Consider the following 17,867-nt stretch of genomic DNA (forward strand, 5'->3'; position numbering starts at 1 on the left):
AATCGGTATTTACCGCTTCATATTTACCGAAAACTGGTTTTTGGCCTCCTACATCTCACTTGTCTAAATACCGGTCGGTAACGGCATATTTACCGAATTTCGGCCGTTACCGACCGGTATTTGGCTACCTACATGAGGCCCTTTGTGTTGTAAAGAACGGGACTTGCAGAGTCTCTGGTTGCTTTCTACTCAGAAACCTCTGTCACCAAAATGTACTCCAGGAGTTTTTCAACTCTTGCTCTCCATGGGGCAGATTTACAAGCCACTTGCGCCTCTTTGTGCTGCTATTGTGTCACTTTTTTGACGCAACGGCTGTGCAAACAATGCGGCCAAATTACAACGTGATGCATCTAGGGAGATGAGGCACGTTTTAAAGCCCTGCTTCACGTTATACCTGCATCAGGTATAATGTATGCAGGCTAGGCGTTCCACGCAAAAAGCCATGTAGAACTGACACAGTGAAATGTACATTTCACTGCGTCAATCTACTCCTTCACTGCGCTAAAATCCCTACACCTGCTCAGACCAGGCATAAGGAATGACGCAGGGCTTTTTGTATGGGACTCACCTATCTGTTGTGGCACATTTCTGTATGTTGCGTCACTTTCATGAGCAACTCCAGCAATGCGTCACTTTAATGCCAACAGATGCATCAGTATTTCTAACGTATCTGTTAATCTTTGTGCCCTGGAGCACTGTATTGTAAATACAGCGCATCCATGGTGGCGTAAGGACATTTGGCACTGGCGCAAGGAAACTGACGCATCTATTCAGATGCGTCATTTCCTTGTAAATCTGCCCCCATGTTAGCTCTGCCGAACCTTTTGTCATTAGTTATGTTAGCCTTTGACGTCACGACGTTTTAATTGAGCCCTGGGTTCTGCGCCATTGGTGCAGCAGGTGCTGTGGCACCGGAACACAGGAGCGTGATGGGCCCGCTGCACCCCAATTACATCTTTTGCTAATCAACAGTGATTCGGGCGAGGGCATTTTTCTTGCTTGCTTTGGGGCTCCCTGTGGCGTCGTCATAATGATTTTATTTGCCCTTTTGGCTTCAGATAAAATGTGCATTTTGTCAAACGAATGGCATGCGAGGGAGCATTGTGCCAGGTGCACGAAGAATCGACGCACACCAGCTGCAAAACAGCAAATCTTCGACACCAATTACCCACACTGAGCGGAGAGTGGAGGAAGGAAGAGACGATGGCGAACACCTCCCTGAGGGAACAGTGAAATCCGGCCAGAAACCCGATAAGAAATACAACTGCGCCGACGATTCACATCCGACTTAATTCAATCTGAAAAGAATGTATTAAAGCTGTTGAAACACATTCCACTTCAGATACGAGGGGCTAAAGAAAGTGCAGCTTCACAGTTTTGTGGTGAATGGGATTGTGTACTGATTGAGTATTGGTAGCACACGAGTCCGTGACCTTAGAGATTTGCAAAGACATTCACAGGATGGCCAAAGCCAAGACACTTGCCGACTTGTAATGCCTTGTACAGCAGCATTTGTATAGCGCTTCATGCCCCTGACTAGTGCTTCTGTTCCCAGTGTTACCTGGGAGCCCTTTTCGGAGTGCATGGTTAGAAGGAATGAAGTATGACCTCTGGGGGAGAATTTGGTTGAAGTGCGTGAGTTTCAGAGACATGACGGTGCACATGCAGTGCAGCACATGAGCGTGGAGTGTTGCAGAGAGTGCAAAAATAGATGCAGCCGTTGCCCCTACTAACCAATTTGCATATTTTATCTTCTGGCCCTAATTCAGAGTTTGCTGGAATCAAGGCTCTATTTATCATAGTTGATAAATTAAGATACACAGGGTACGTTATTTAGGTCCAGATGCATCGAAGGGTTTTGCCCATTCTGTGTCTATTGGAATTTGTGTTCATGCATCTGGTCCTTAGTTATTTATCGAGTGCGATAAATAGCGTCTATTCTGAGTTTTTGGGGAATAACATGCTGATTTTAGTGCTTAATGCACCAAAATGCACATGATACGGTTAGCACAGTGCACATTTCCCCTATTAAAGTTTGACAAGCTTGACCTGTCGAAATGTAGCAAACGGAGATGTATTTAACCAACCCAGTGATTACTGGGTGTGTGGAGACAAAGCAGGTCAGAATTTCAACCCCTGGGCAAAAAGGTAAAAAGCAGACCCACCCATAATCAGGGCCTTTGCAACTTCAAAAAAACCAACTTTTTATTGATGAGTCTGTAAAGAACAAAAACTATACACTGCTGCACACCGACGTGTCCATAAGCTACAATTCCCCTTCAATGTTAATCATTCTCTGTGTCCCCTCCCCTCCCGCCCATTTCTGGGGACAGCCACAACCTTCATGCATCACCTTCTCAGCCAACATGCACCAATTGTGGTATCTTCTTCACCCTCACAGTCTTGCAATGTTTCGCTTGGCTATTAACAGTCCCAGGGTCGTCCATATACTCTCAATTCGGTTTAGATCTGTCTCGTCCCAGATGTTCAATAGGCACTATTTTGCGGAGGATGTGGTAAATAATTTAATTACCGGGACTTAATTTGATACAGGAACATAATAAAAATAGCTCAGTAAATAAGAGGCAGAATCCGTGGTATTAGAGGTTCGGAATGGGCTTTATTCCAATGGACGATTCGAATCGGCGACTCCAAGTTCCATCACCACGGAGGTTCAGGAAGTGAAGTACATACATTATTGATAATTATTCACTTTTATACAATAGGCATTACAGTGAAGCAAACGCAAGAGGCGTAACAATTGATAGTGTAGATAAAAGATACATACGTAGCAAAAATAGGCGTAACTGGGTGTGACTAAAGAACGTCATCAGGTGTGATGTCATAATAGGGTGGTTCCATGAAAGAATTTCGCAATGTCAGCAGAAATACTTGGCAGAAATGCGCGCGCAGCAGCATGACGTGTGATTGACGTGCAACTAGGGGGTGAAGGGGACTTGACATTTAGCTCTACATGTGGCGACAGAAGTCTGGAGGGTCAAGTCAACCTAATCCCAAATCATATCTAACATCCTATGTTTAAAGAACTATGTTATCCAAAAGAGAGGTCTTCTTAGAGTAGAATCTTATTCTATACTGACTATACTGACTGTTAGTGCGTGTACAACCGTCTAAGTGTCTACACTAGATGCGAGGGCAGAAGTCTTCCATAATAATAGGGCTATGAATTACTTGCGTAAAGACAGAGAAGCCGGGCCTTTGCTCGGTAGCTGGAAGAATGTTTACTTAAACTACTAGACAGGAATGCGTTGGGCAGGGAGCGGAGCAGATAATTTCGAAGGTGAAATACAGTTTTTGGCAGGCAGCAGGCTGATGTCAGGCTTCGTGAGCCGCGCAGGGAATGAGACAAAGTTCATGGTCACAGATGCAGGCTCAGACTGGAGTTTCAGAGGCAGAAGGCAAGAAAAGTTTGATGACAGAATCAGGGCCTACTTGCCTGGACTGTAAAATGGCATAAGTGAACCATATAAAGCCGGTGGCCTTTCATACTTAGGAATGGAATATCCGGCCTATTCATGGCTGATCTGAAAGAGGACATGTTGACGGTGGACGCACATGTGTTTGCGTCTTCATAACTGGAACTGGAGGAAACATACATGTACTTGTGATTCATACATGAAACCGTTGGGGTCCAAGATAGGGGACATAACTGATCATAAAAATCCATATTTCCACATTCCCTCCTTGTCCCCTACTTGCCCGTCAAGAGATATCAATCTTCATCAATCCATTGATCTGTTCATATAGCATCATTTGTTCTTCTTTTTTCTTCCGGGATGAATGAAATCTTGGTGATGGAATACACGATGTGGCACACAGACCACAGATCGCTGGTCCACATTGTAGACATAGACAGCAACTGAATAGTATGAGAAGGCCAATACCTAGGAAGGATAGGACCTTCCATCCAAAGGTAGATAATACATTCCAAAACCAACCGGACCAAGTCCAGGTGCCTGGATTCTGGTGTATCTGGCTTACAATCTTATGAAGGCGAGTTATGGCTTTATATACAGATGGCGAATTTTCTGGTATGAAAATGCAACAACTTGATCCGATGACCCTACAAGCTCCGCCCCTATCGGCCAGGATGACGTCAAGGACAAGACGATTTTGAAGCACAACAATCCGCATAGCAGACTGCTCTTCTGTTAAATTGCCTAAGGCGGAAATAGTTTCGTTCACTACTGCTTCAAGGGTTCTAGTTAATCTACGTATCAGCTTACTATTAGTAACGGTACCTATATAGGGAAAGAGACCTTTATTGAAATCTGTGTATTTTTCCCATGCTGTTTCAGTGTAATCGACTATTGGGAGATCTCTCCTTTCTCTATTGCGTACTAAATGAGTATTTCTGTGATAATCAGGAGGAGCTAGGAAAACAGGTGGCAAAAGGAATCCAATATAGCAGGTACCATCCCAATCTAGAGGCAAACGTACATATGCCGTCTGACCACATATGAAATAGGAATGGCGGGAAGCTCTAAATGTCGACTTGCCTTGATCACTAAATTCTATTACAGTGGTGCATCTACTATGGCCCATATGTATGGAACCATTCTTTCTTACACATAATTCACCTTTTACTGGAAATATTGACATAGCGGGTAAAATTGGAGTAGCTTCGGATTCGACATTTAAGATCATAAGATTAAGCGTAAAATTACCTAATCCATACACTTCATTTTCTAGATCAGTTCCTGTTCTTTTGGGAAGTCCCTCCTTGTTAGGGTAGCAGACCTTAAGTAAAACTAAGTTCAAATTTCCCCATACCCAGTTATCTTGATAAACTGCAGAATTCGAATCTAGGGAATTAATTAAACTAAACCATGCTCCACAGGAGCCGTTGTGTGTGAACGGGTATGGAAAGAGAGGTAGAATTCCTTTATAATTCTGATAGGGAGGGAGTCGGCCACATATCCAACAATTTGTAGCATTGCTAACCTGATGGGAATGATGTAACATACTAATAAACGTGTTATTGCGCAGCGCAAATCTATAAGACAACTCAAGCGGAGGTAATTCACTAAAAGAATGTTCAGCAGTAACATTATAAACATGTCTAGAAATAGGATAATATATGTGCAACAATATACTTGCAGTAATTATTAAAAGACTTAAGAAAAACAAAATTAATAACGTCACTGTGCAATGACTATGCAGTGATTTACAGTACGCATGTCGTTTCAGCATTTTTCGGGTGATTTCTCTATTCAGGTCTAAGGGATACATGTCAGAGACAAATTCAACCGCTTCACCTTGGAGAGGACTTAAACAATCAAATTGCCCGACTGGTTAGACCTGAGTTTTAGTTTATATTGTTCGTGATTATTCATTTCAACCAAAGGAAGTTTTGAGTCAATGGGTGAAGACACACGAGGTGTGGTATTTACATCCGATGGTAGTCCATGAAATTTCTTGATATGACTTGAATGTATCCAGCCTTTCCTGCCTTCGATCTTCACGGCTGTCCTTGTGGTGAGCAAGACCAGTTGCGGCGACTTCCACCTAGGATCCAGCTGAGTCTTCCGATCAAAGTTCCTCACTAAGACCAGGTCCCCCGGGACTACGTCATGGGGTTTCACCTCAGTGTTGTCAGGAAAAGCTGCAGCTACCTGTGAACGACAAGATTGTAGTGCAGACATCAAGGAAGCCAAATAATCTGTCAGCATATTACAGTCAATATCAGTTATTTTGCGTGGTATAGGCGTCCCCCACATATTTGGTGGTCTGCCAAAGATCACCTCATACGGGGATAGCCCTGTTCGAGAGTGTGCTACCATTCTCATGTAATGCTACTACCCAGTCGACACCTTTCTCTCTGCATATTTTGGACAATCTAATTTTCAGGATCTGATTATGTCTTTCTACGAGACCTGCTGCCTCGGGGTGTCGGACACAGTGGAATTTCCACTGATAGCCTAACAAAAGTGAAACGTGTTTCATTAGTTCGGATGAGAACGGCTGGCCGTTATCTGAGTAGACAACACGTGGTAAACCGTATCGTGGGAAGAATTCTCGAACCAACTGTTTGGCAGTAGTCGGGGCAGTGTAATCTGAAACCGGGTATGCCTCTGTCCAACGGGAAAGAGCACAGACAACTACGAGAACATATTTGAATCCTCGACATCGTTCCATCTGGATATAATCCATCTGGAGGACTTCAAAAGGGTGATCAGGAGGCTGAAATCCACCCTGTTCTACGGGAACGCTTTTTCCTGGGTTGAACTGACAACAGATCATACAGGTACGAACTTTTTGTTTAGCTGCTGCTCGTAAATGTTTATTGAACCAAATGTGTTGAATGCTGTCTAGCATAGCTTTTTCTCCTAGATGCGCTGGACTATGTATAGTGTTAATAATGACTTGGACCATTGAATCAGGAAGGAACCACACAGATTTTTCCTTCGTCATCCATCCTTGATCCGTTTGGATCCCTCCTAATTCAGTCCATTTCTTTATTTCGTCTGGTGTAGCATGTGTCTGTATGTCAATTACGTCAAGAGCGGGATCTTTAACCGTCATACAATGTGTTGGCGTCGGGACTATTGTCTTTGTCATGTCGGATGTTTGAGTTTGAGCAGTCTGTTTAGCTGTTCTGTCAGCTAGATCATTGCCTTGAGAAATGATATCAGTAACTTTCGTATGAGCTTTACATTTCATAATTGATATTGCAGTGGGTAGATGTATTGCATCTAATAAGGCATGAATGAGGGGTCCGTGCTGAATGTGGGCACTGTGAGAAGTTAAATAACCTCTCTCTCGCCACAGCACGCCGAAGTCATGTACAACTCCGAATGCATAACGTGAATCAGTGTATATGTTGACTTTTTTATTTGTGGCTTGAATACAGGCTTGTGTCAGAGCGATGAGCTCTGCGGCTTGAGCTGACAATGTATTTATGCAATTTGTTTCAATGATATCAGTGTCTGTTGTGACTGCGTAAGCGGCCACTAACTCTCCTGTACTTGTTCTCATACATGAACCATCTACATACAACGTCAGATCTGGGTCTGACAATGGGACATCTGTCAAGTCTTGTCTGGGTTTCGTCGTTATTGTAATAACTTCAATACAGTCATGAGCTAGTGGGTCTGTTCCGATTACAGGTAAAAGTGTGGCAGGATTCAATGTGTTACAACGTCTGATTTCTATATGTGGTTGGAACAATGTTAATTCATACCCTGTAAGTCGCGCTATAGTCAAGTGTTGTGTTTGCGTTCGATTCACGAGAACCTCTACTGCATGTGGTACTTGAACTGTCAATGGATGTCCTAACACTATGGCATCGCTTTGTCTGATTGCTAAAGCTGTTGCTGCCACTGATTTTAGACATGCAGGCAAAGCCTGAGCTACGGGATCTAATGTACTAGAAAAATAAGCACATGGTTTGTGTGATCCTGCTTGTTCCTGTGTGAGTACTGACAAGGCAGTACCTTCGCGCTCTGTAACAAAGAGTGTAAACTGTTTATTGTAACATGGTGTTGCTAAAACAGGTGCTTAGCATAAGGCTTTCTTTAGGCTTTCAAAAGCTTGGGTATGTTCCTGAGTCCAAGGGAGAACAGTCGATGTGGCTGCCTCCTGTGTTGTCAATTGAATGAGTGGTTTTGCTAGAAATGCATACTGAGGGATCCACTGCCTACAATATGAAGTGAGGCCTATGAAAGCCCGCACCTCCTTTTGTGTCTTGGGTATTGGCATGTTAGCTATTAACTGAATGCGGTCGGGTGTAAGCTGCCTTCCCTCCTTGGACAGCGAGTGTCCAAGATAAACAACTCGCTGGACACAGAATTGCAGCTTAGAAGGGGACACCTTGTGCCCCTTTTCGGCTAGAAATTGTAAAACTGTCAGTGATGCTTTCTCACATTCGGGTTCGCTTCTAGCGGTGATCAGCAGATCATCGACATATTGAAGCAGGGCAGTGTTTACTGGCATGTGGATACTGTCGAGTTCTCGTTTCAGTGCTTGGCTATAGATGCTGGGGCTTTCTGTAAATCCTTGAGGTGCGCGTGTGAATTTAAAGCTACGTCCATTTAAACTAAATCCGAACAAGTATTGGCTTTCCGGATCTATTGGGATGCTGAAAAAGGCATTCTTGAGATCAATTACAGTAAAGAATGTTGCTTCGGAATCAATAGCTGTCAGTAATGACGAGATATCTGGGACCACAGGGAATTGTGGCACAATGCACTTGTTCAATTCGCGCAGATCAATAACCAATCGATATACTGGCGGGGCCTTTGGATCTGTTCGTTTAAGAATAGGAATTATCGGTGAATTACATATATTGGAGTCAGTTTCCACAACCACTCCTTGGGCAATGAGCTCGTCAATGATTTGCAGTAACGCCACTACAGCATCTGGTGGTAACTTGTATTGTCGCATTCGTGGTAGTACCACTCCTGCCTTTAGTGTAACTCGATATGGTGTAATATTCATGCAACCAACATCAGTAGGGCCTTGTGCCCATAAATGTGTAGGTAAAGTCTGCAGTCGGGGATCCATGTCTCTAGACACATAGTGACCTTTAAAATCACGTAAAAACAATCTTACTCCTTCCGGAGAACAACATATTATAGCTCCTAGAGCTTTCAGTGTTTTTATACCTAACAAGTTTTCTGGACATGATTTAGTAAGCAATAAATCTGTAGTTCGGGTCAAAGGTCCTATCGTAAGTGGAAGAGGCTGTGATACTTCATTAACAATAGGTTTTCCTGAAAAACCAAGGGAAATATTCTGTGAGCCTGAGAGGGGTGCCCCTGGAACTTCACTACGTTTTATGGTTGTTCGACTTGCCCCTGTATCAAGTAAAAATTTTCTATCTTGGCCTAATAATTCACTATGTACATAAGGTCCTTCTTGGTCTACAGGGACCTCGATAAGGGGTAAGTCAACTTCCCTCTCTAGGCTGGTTCATGCGTATCGTTGATAATCAGGATAGTCGTACTGTGCGGTCTGGTACAGCTGTTGTGTCGTGGTTTGTGTGGCAGCAACAGGCAGCGCTGGTGCAGCTGGCACAAACTGTACAGACTGTTGTGGAGCTGGCATGGACTGTGCATGCTGCGGGGCTCCTTGTTCATTCTGATCCTGTCTAGGTGGCCGTGGTCTTTCCTTTGTAATACCTGTGGCGATATTACGCTTCAGGACCGGGCAATCGTGTATGTAATGTCCTGGCTGTTTACAATAGTTGCATGTCCCTTTTACAGGTCCTGCTGAATCACCGGAATGTGTCGTACCCTTTTTATGTCCCTCAGCTGGAACTGTCTGGGAGACTAGCATTTTCATTTTTGTGTCTTTCATGCGTCTCTGTTCATGTTCTTGTTCCTCCCTAATTCTATTGTGATGATACTGTAACATTTGTAACATTTGTGATGGAGTGTTACCTTGCCAGGTACTCTCGAATTTTAATACTCTATTCTTCACTTGGGGCAAGGAATTTTCAACTAATTTTGTCACAAACAGATGTGGGTATGATTCGCTACTTGCTTTTATGCCACTATTAATACCAAAACATTTTTCAAATCGGGCATAGAAATCACTAGTGTCTTCATCTTGCTTTTGTTTACAGGCTGAAATTGTACCCCAGTCTTCTTTTTTCGTAGTTAATAAACGTGGCAGTACCTGTACTAGTAAACCTGGTAGTGCTTTAGTTTTATCCCCAAGCCCTGCTCCTGCAGTTCGGGCCTTTTCTTCTGTTTCTAATGCTGACCAGTCTATCTTTTGGTCTCCCACCTCCCACTCTTTTTCCTTGAGTTTTTCATAAATGCCAGCAGGCATTAATACCTTTAATATAGTCATAATGTCGGGATAGGTATACTCTCCCATGAGTAACATGTCTTTAATTTCTCGGTGGAAACCCGCTGGGTCTTTGTCATGACTGGGTACCACTTTCTTCATTTGTAACAATTCTATTTTCGATATGGGTGTATATACAAATACACGTTTAAACTCATTGTCCTCGCCTTTTATTGGGTGTACTTCTCGTAAGGGATTCTGTCTGTCCATGTAATACGTCGTTCTTTCCTTGATGGGCAGTGAGACATGTTCTGGGCATACAAAGAGAATATACTGCTTTCTTGATTCTAGTATTTCTCTAATTAACTTAGTACCTGAACCTCTCCATCTATTCGTGAGTAGTTCAGTCAATATATCAGGTAAGGGACCAGGATCTGAATGTTGACTTTTATATAGTATAAGGAGTTGTTGAATCATATAAATCCCAGCTAAACGCTGTTCATCTGGGGTGAGGTTCAAAAATGTGTGTGCTACTGTATCATCACCATATTTTCCGGGACTGTCAACCCAATGAACGGCTGACCTGGCTAATTCTTGTTCATCCATAGAATCGAGTAAATGATAACCCCTTCGTTCTCGGAGTAATTTGTCAGCGGCTTGGAACGAATGCTCGGGGGACCTTATATTTATTATAGGTGTTTGGAAATTCCTGTTATTATCTGGACATATCGGACGTATCGGGTCAATAAAACATCTAGTACTATTACAAGATCTTCCTCTACCTACATAGGCTATGGTATCTGACTGTCCTGTGGGCAGTCCTGATCCTTCCTCCTCGCTTTGATCGAACTGGTCTACCGCTAATCTCTCTTCGTGTAGGCGTTCTATTTCTTTACGGATCTTTCGGCACATGGCTATTATACAATTTTGCTTATCGTGTCTCCCTTCTGATATATTCTGGCTCCATCTGGTAAGAGTTTGCATTGCTTCCGGATCTACCCCCGGTCGGTCTTGATTTCTGATCACACAATTTATGAGGAAACGTAACAGTTCCCCCTGTATCTCCACTTTCTGGTATTCCATAGCTCTGTTAATACATTCAGAATCTCGCCCTGTTTGGACAAAATGGTATATATTATCTAGATGCGCAGTCATTCCTGGTAATTTCCCTAAATACACCGCGGCTCGTCTGATACGTAATGATGCCATGATCATTTCGTCCTCTTTGCCGGGCACAGGGTCATATCTACAATCTATAAGAAGTTCCTTAAGCGTGCGGGCATTTATGAGTTTGGGGGTACGTGGATGTGCTGATTCTTGAAAGGTAAGTTTATTTACTCTGGGTGGCGTAGAAAAAATGTTGGTAGCACCTCCAGTAGCCCCGTCTGGGGTATCGGGCGTGAAAGGATTCGTTGAACGTGATACGGCAACTATAGGTGTGGACACAGCTATAGAAGTAGCTGCAGGAACAGATGTGGAAACAGATGTGCTTCCCGGAACTTGTGTCTGGATTTGTTGCTGTAGAGATACAGATACTGGATCTTGGCGTTGAACCTCCCTGGCAGGCGGTCTATGTGGGGCGGGGTTAGCATACTCGGGAGCTGCGTCATCTAAATATGAGGAAAGAAAAACATCTTCTGCGGTTCTAGGATGCCCCTTAGGATGCATTTTTATTGGGAACAATGGGGGTGGCAAGTCTTTTGGTATCTCCGGAGTGGCCTTAGGTAATCCCTCGGCCAGGAGGGGATACATACCATTCATAAGGGCATTTCTTTGTCTGTCTACTTGTTCTGATTTCACTCGTGTACCTTCTTCAATTAATAGATTTTCTCGGACTTTATTTGAATTCTCTTTATTTTTCTCTTCCTGTCGGAGTGCTTTTTCTGTACGTCTATGAGATTCTTTACGCCATAACTCAACGGCGTCTTTTTGTGACTGTCTGACTTTCCTTTTCCATAACTCTTCCTCTACTTTCATGATGCACTCTGCATCCCAGGTCCCAGCTGCGGGCCACCTCTGACTTTCTGGTAATTCCTTGGTGTAGTCTACCCATAAATCAAGAAATAATATAGCGTCTAAGCCGTGTTTGTGATACATGAAGTACCCTGGAGTGTCCCTAGGAGGAATAGGAACGGCTTCTTCGAGTACCCCTTTTCTAGTTGTGATCTGTCTTAATTTCGAAAAGAGCGGCATATTGAGAACTGATCTGATACTTGATTTTGAACAAACTTAATACAATAAACACGATAATGAACAGTCATTCACACCACAATATGCAGAACGTATTTAAAACATTTAACATTTAACATTTAACTGAACAACGATGATGATGACGATCTAAGGAAAACTTAATCACTAAACATAATACTCGGCATTAACTGAATTATTCTGAATTTATATACTTGATATACTAGATATACTGCTAAACAGTACAGATACACTGCTAAAACAGTGCAGACCGGATTTGTGTACCCAAACCCGTCTTGACCGGCACAACCTATGTGCACGTCAGAACGCCTCCCCAGTAATGGTACTCACCGGGTAGCTCGGAACGGAAGGCCTCGGAACGGAACTGAACTGGACCGGACTGGACTCGACTCGACAACTTCGGACACTTCGGAACTTGGTGGGCCTCTGTATACCTCGGATCTTGCTCTCTCAGCTAGGCTCTGGTCGGGATACTTCGCACTTCTCACCGCCTCGTCTGGGTGTTGATCGCAGCCTCAGTCGCCCCCGCTTGACCGGAGGGAGATACAGGAAATCCTGCTGGTACGCGTTGTTGTCCGTCCAGCTGTGGCAGGAGACCGGGCCTGCAACGCACCGCCGGCGCGTGAGATGAGAAAGTGTCCCTATTCGGGCGCCATTCATGTGGTAAATAATTTAATTACCGGGACTTAATTTGATACAGGAACATAATAAAAATAGCTCAGTAAATAAGAGGCAGAATCCGTGGTATTAGAGGTTCGGAATGGGCTTTATTCCAATGGACGATTCGAATCGGCGACTCCAAGTTCCATCACCACGGAGGTTCAGGAAGTGAAGTACATACATTATTGATAATTAATCACTTTTATACAATAGGCATTACAGTGAAGCAAATGCAAGAGGCGTAACAATTGATAGTGTAGATAAAAGATACATACGTAGCAAAAATAGGCGTAACTGGGTGTGACTAAAGAACGTCATCAGGTGTGATGTCATAATAGGGTGGTTCCATGAAAGAATTTCGCAATGTCAGCAGAAATACTTGGCAGAAATGCGCGCGCAGCAGCATGACGTGTGATTGACGTGCAACTAGGGGGTGAAGGGGACTTGACATTTAGCTCTACATGTGGCGACAGAAGTCTGGAGGGTCAAGTCAACCTAATCCCAAATCATATCTAACATCCTATGTTTAAAGAACTATGTTATCCAAAAGAGAGGTCTTCTTAGAGTAGAATCTTATTCTATACTGACTATACTGACTGTTAGTGCGTGTACAACCGTCTAAGTGTCTACACTAGATGCGAGGGCAGAAGTCTTCCATAATAATAGGGCTATGAATTACTTGCGTAAAGACAGAGAAGCCGGGCCTTTGCTCGGTAGCTGGAAGAATGTTTACTTAAACTACTAGACAGGAATGCGTTGGGCAGGGAGCGGAGCAGATAATTTCGAAGGTGAAATACAGTTTTTGGCAGGCAGCAGGCTGATGTCAGGCTTCGTGAGCCGCGCAGGGAATGAGACAAAGTTCATGGTCACAGATGCAGGCTCAGACTGGAGTTTCAGAGGCAGCAAGAAAAGTTTGATGACAGAATCAGGGCCTACTTGCCTGGACTGTAAAATGGCATAAGTGAACCATATAAAGCCGGTGGCCTTTCATACTTAGGAATGGAATATCCGGCCTATTCATGGCTGATCTGAAAGAGGACATGTTGACGGTGGACGCACATGTGTTTGCGTCTTCATAACTGGAACTGGAGGAAACATACATGTACTTGTGATTCATACATGAAACCGTTGGGGTCCAAGATAGGGGACATAACTGATCATAAAAATCCATATTTCCACAAGGAGCCCAAATTGCTCCCACACAGCTCATTTATACAAGTAACCCTGGACTCCCAGAACCGTTGTATCTCTGGGAAGTCCCATATAATATGAAAGAATGTGCCAACCTGGCTGCATCACCTTTGACAACAGGTCTCGGTTGACCTACCCATTTTTACCATGGTGGTCTGTGCATAATAGGATTGGTGGAGCATTTGTAGCTGCACTAGGGTCTTTGTATCATGAGGATATCGGGATAGAAAGAGCTATGGGCCATATTTATGACCTGGTTTGTGTCACTCTTGAACCACGCAACGTGGTACAAGAGCGGCGCAAACCTTAAGTCCGATTTTTGAAGCCACGCAAAGCCATTTTGTGTGGCTCTGAGTGGCTCCAAACCTCTGGAGTAATGCATCGAAGCACAAATCACTACTTTGCGTTACTCTGCCCTGGGAAGGCGGTGTTCCCACACAGCTCCCATGGTTTTTGACGTGTTCCCATATTTACAAGACCTTTTAAATCTCGGAACACGCCAAAAAGATTTACCACCCCAGGAGAGGCATAATAAGGAGAATCATTTTTTCTCCTCCTCGTTACTTCCTCTTTCTATGGGGGCTGCATTCTGCAGCACACATGAAGGAATAAGCCTCTCAGGATTGTTTTTGTATAGGAAGCTGTCCTTTCCTGCATAAAATGATCCTGCATGCAACGAAGACACCCTTGCACCATGGTGCAAGGGTGCCTGCGTTGGCGCTAGGCATCCCATTGTGCGTCAGTGCAGGGGGAAAAGTTAGGAATGCGCAGTATGCTTTAAATACTGTGCATTTCTGTAGTTTCCCAGTGATGCAGTGCACCACTATTTCATAAATATGTCCCCATGTTTCTAAGTCGTTTCGGATTCTAATATGTTTTTATTTCTTCTTATTCAAGCAGCCATTGTGTTCCCAGGTTTGGCTGACTAGTTGAAAAGAACGGTCCACTGGTGTGTGCCTTTTGAAGGGTGACACAGTCAGTAGTAGAGATAACATTGAGCACAGAGGTCTTGCTTGACAATACATACGGAGATCTTGATGAAGGAAGAGTGGTGCATTCCCATAGATTGCTTTAAAAGTGACCGGTCTACCTACTTTGAATCCTGTGCAGGGGAATTAAGTCACTTAAATTGGGGATCTGGTATTTGCAGTGCATTAAAAGCACTACATAAAACACACTGTCACATACAGATTGATTATAGCTGCTGCCAGTGTCTAAGCATCAATATGGATAAAGAGACGAGGGTGTAGGACCTTTTAAATAATCACAAAAATATTTAACATAGCATTTAAATTAAAATTATTATTTAAACATAATAAAAAATAACAATAATTAATTATAATTCTCCACAACTAGATAATAACATATTTTAAAGAATATAGAATAACATCACAATAATTTAATGAAAAATATTACTATAAAAAGTAAATTATAAGAACAAATTTATGTGAAGCAAACTTTGAAAATAAAAACAGAAAATAGATATTAAAACAATTAAAAAAACAGATACAAAATATGCTGCAGTGTTCAAATGTATTACTCTCATTCCAGCTGCCCAACATAAGGGTAAGTATTAGATTTTGGATGGGCCATATTTGCTGTCCTAACTCCAACATAAACAACAGTAGGGAAAGTGTTGGAACTATATAACAATTACAACAATAACAAAAGTGAAAAAATAGATTTAAAACACTTCAGATCCTATTACCCTAAAATTCAAATAACCACAAAACCAAACAAAAAAATAACAAAAACGACATTACACATTATTTAAAACAGCAATAACACTATAAAATCAATTATAATACAAAATCTTAACCAGAACACAATTATTATGAAAAATAAAAAAACAATTAAATAATTCTCAATCAATTATTAATTAAACAATTAAAAAGACAACTTTTTTAAATGATTAATTAAATAACAAAAAAAGATTTAAATAATTAAATTAAAACTTATAAAAAATAAATGTTATGTGAATTAAAAATATTATTCAAAAACATCCACACCCTTCTGTTCCGAAAAAAGATATAAAAGTAAAAAAGTGTTAACTATATTACAAATATAAAAAACTAAATTATACTAGAAATAATTAACAACATTAAAACCATTAAAGTGCAACTAAATAATAAAAAAATATTATTTACAACTATATTAAAAAATATTATAAACACTATTCTTGTCTCTTATATTCTGTCCAAAGATATTTTTGACATCACAGTATTTTGAAACGATATTTGCGTCTCACGATATTTTGGCAAGAATATTTTGTCAGAATACCATAAAAACAAGGGTGCTCCAAGATACAGCCCACTTGTGCAGTCACAACGTGAGAGTACCAATGAATTTATAGCTTGGACTTTTCCATGGACCCAAAGTATGGGAGGATTTGTCAAAGGCATCTCATCATAATCACTCCTTGCTTCTCTACCTGGGCTGAAATTGCTGGTCGTGGTCTTGGTTTATGAGGCCAGATGTTTGATGGCTGGTATTAAGACCTGTTGCCACATGCAAGAACCTCCTTTTTTGTAGTGTTGCACTTGATATGATTAGTTGGAATACAATAATACATTAATTGTAAACATTTTCCTCATGGTATCACAGACAAAATCAGTTGGCATTTTGCGCATTAGAAAGATCAATATGTTATCACCATAGTCATAGGAGTTGGGGGTAAAAGAGGATATCAGGATAGGTAGAAGACTGAGGTGGATGTTGAACAGGAGTGGAGCAAAGTTTGGGCCTTCGAGTATGCCTGTTGATAGGCCTAATGGTTCCAAGATGAAGGGGTGAAGTGAGATGGTGAACGTCCTGTCATAGGGTTATGAAGTAATCCAGTTCAAGACAGCAACTTAAATTCCTATGTCATGAAGCCTCTGTTGGAGTATAAGGTGGAGAACCATGTTGAACATTGATGGTAGATCAAATAGGGCAGCTAATTTGTTTAAGTCAACAGTTGTTATGATATCATTGCAGTCCACAATGCAACAGTCTCAAGACCTGGATGGAAACCATTTTGGTAGTTAGCAGTAGGGCCGGACCGGCCGTAGTGGGCATCGGGCATTTCCCCAGGAGGTTGGAAGGGTGGGGGCCGGTTCTGCAGTGGTGGGGCCTGGTTATGTTACTGGGGGACCGTTTTGCAGCACTGCTGTAATATCAGCCCCCAGTAACAAAAGCAGCAAGCAAGTATTTTCAGCCTCGCGGGGCTAGGTAGTGCTTCACTAAAGGCTGGTCAGAGAAAATTGCCAGGGCTGCTTTGAATTCCCAGTCCGGCCCTAGTCGGCAGTTTTTTGTCTACAACAAATGTCAATATTTGTTTGGATGCAGAACTTCCAATCACTTTACCTATAAAAGGAACATTCACTTTTTATCAGTGGTTTATAGGATCGGAGTGATCCATACCAGATCTTTTAGTATATCATTAATAGAAGACATTTTGACATATTTTGGGAAAGTTCCCATTGTTACTGGTGCAAGAGGTTTGAAGATGAGTAGTTTCATGCCATGATGGTAGATAGGTTGATGGTGGGATATGGGTTAGGATGTTTTTAATTTTTTACATAAATATTAAGGTACTTTGGGCCTTATTTATGAGGCCAAGCGACACTTTTGTGCCACCGTTCCTTCACTTTTTGTGACGCACCGTGGCGAATAAAATGTGTCATGTTGCGCCCTGTTTACAAAGTGACGCATCTAGGCAGATGCGTCACTTTGTAAACCCCTGCGCCACATTATACCTGTGCCAGGTATAATGTATGCAGGGTGGACGTTACCCTGGCACATTGAAATCTATCAGATTTTATTGCGCCACTTCTAGAACGCTACTTCGTCAATATATTATGCCTGTTTCACAGCATAAATGAGGCCCTATGTGTTTTCTTAAATGATTAGCCAGGGAGTCACATAGTTAATGGCAGTGGGTCTAGTTTGAAAATGAGCATGCTGGATCCTGCAATTTTATGACGTATCTTTGTTGCGGCATGAGGATGTAGAGCTACGATGTGAGTAGTGTGCTTTTATTGATTTCTTCACCCTGGCATTATAGATTCTGG

This window comes from Triturus cristatus, chromosome 2_2 (genome assembly GCF_964204655.1).
Source record: "Triturus cristatus chromosome 2_2, aTriCri1.1, whole genome shotgun sequence".
Lineage (NCBI taxonomy): Eukaryota > Metazoa > Chordata > Amphibia > Caudata > Salamandridae > Triturus > Triturus cristatus.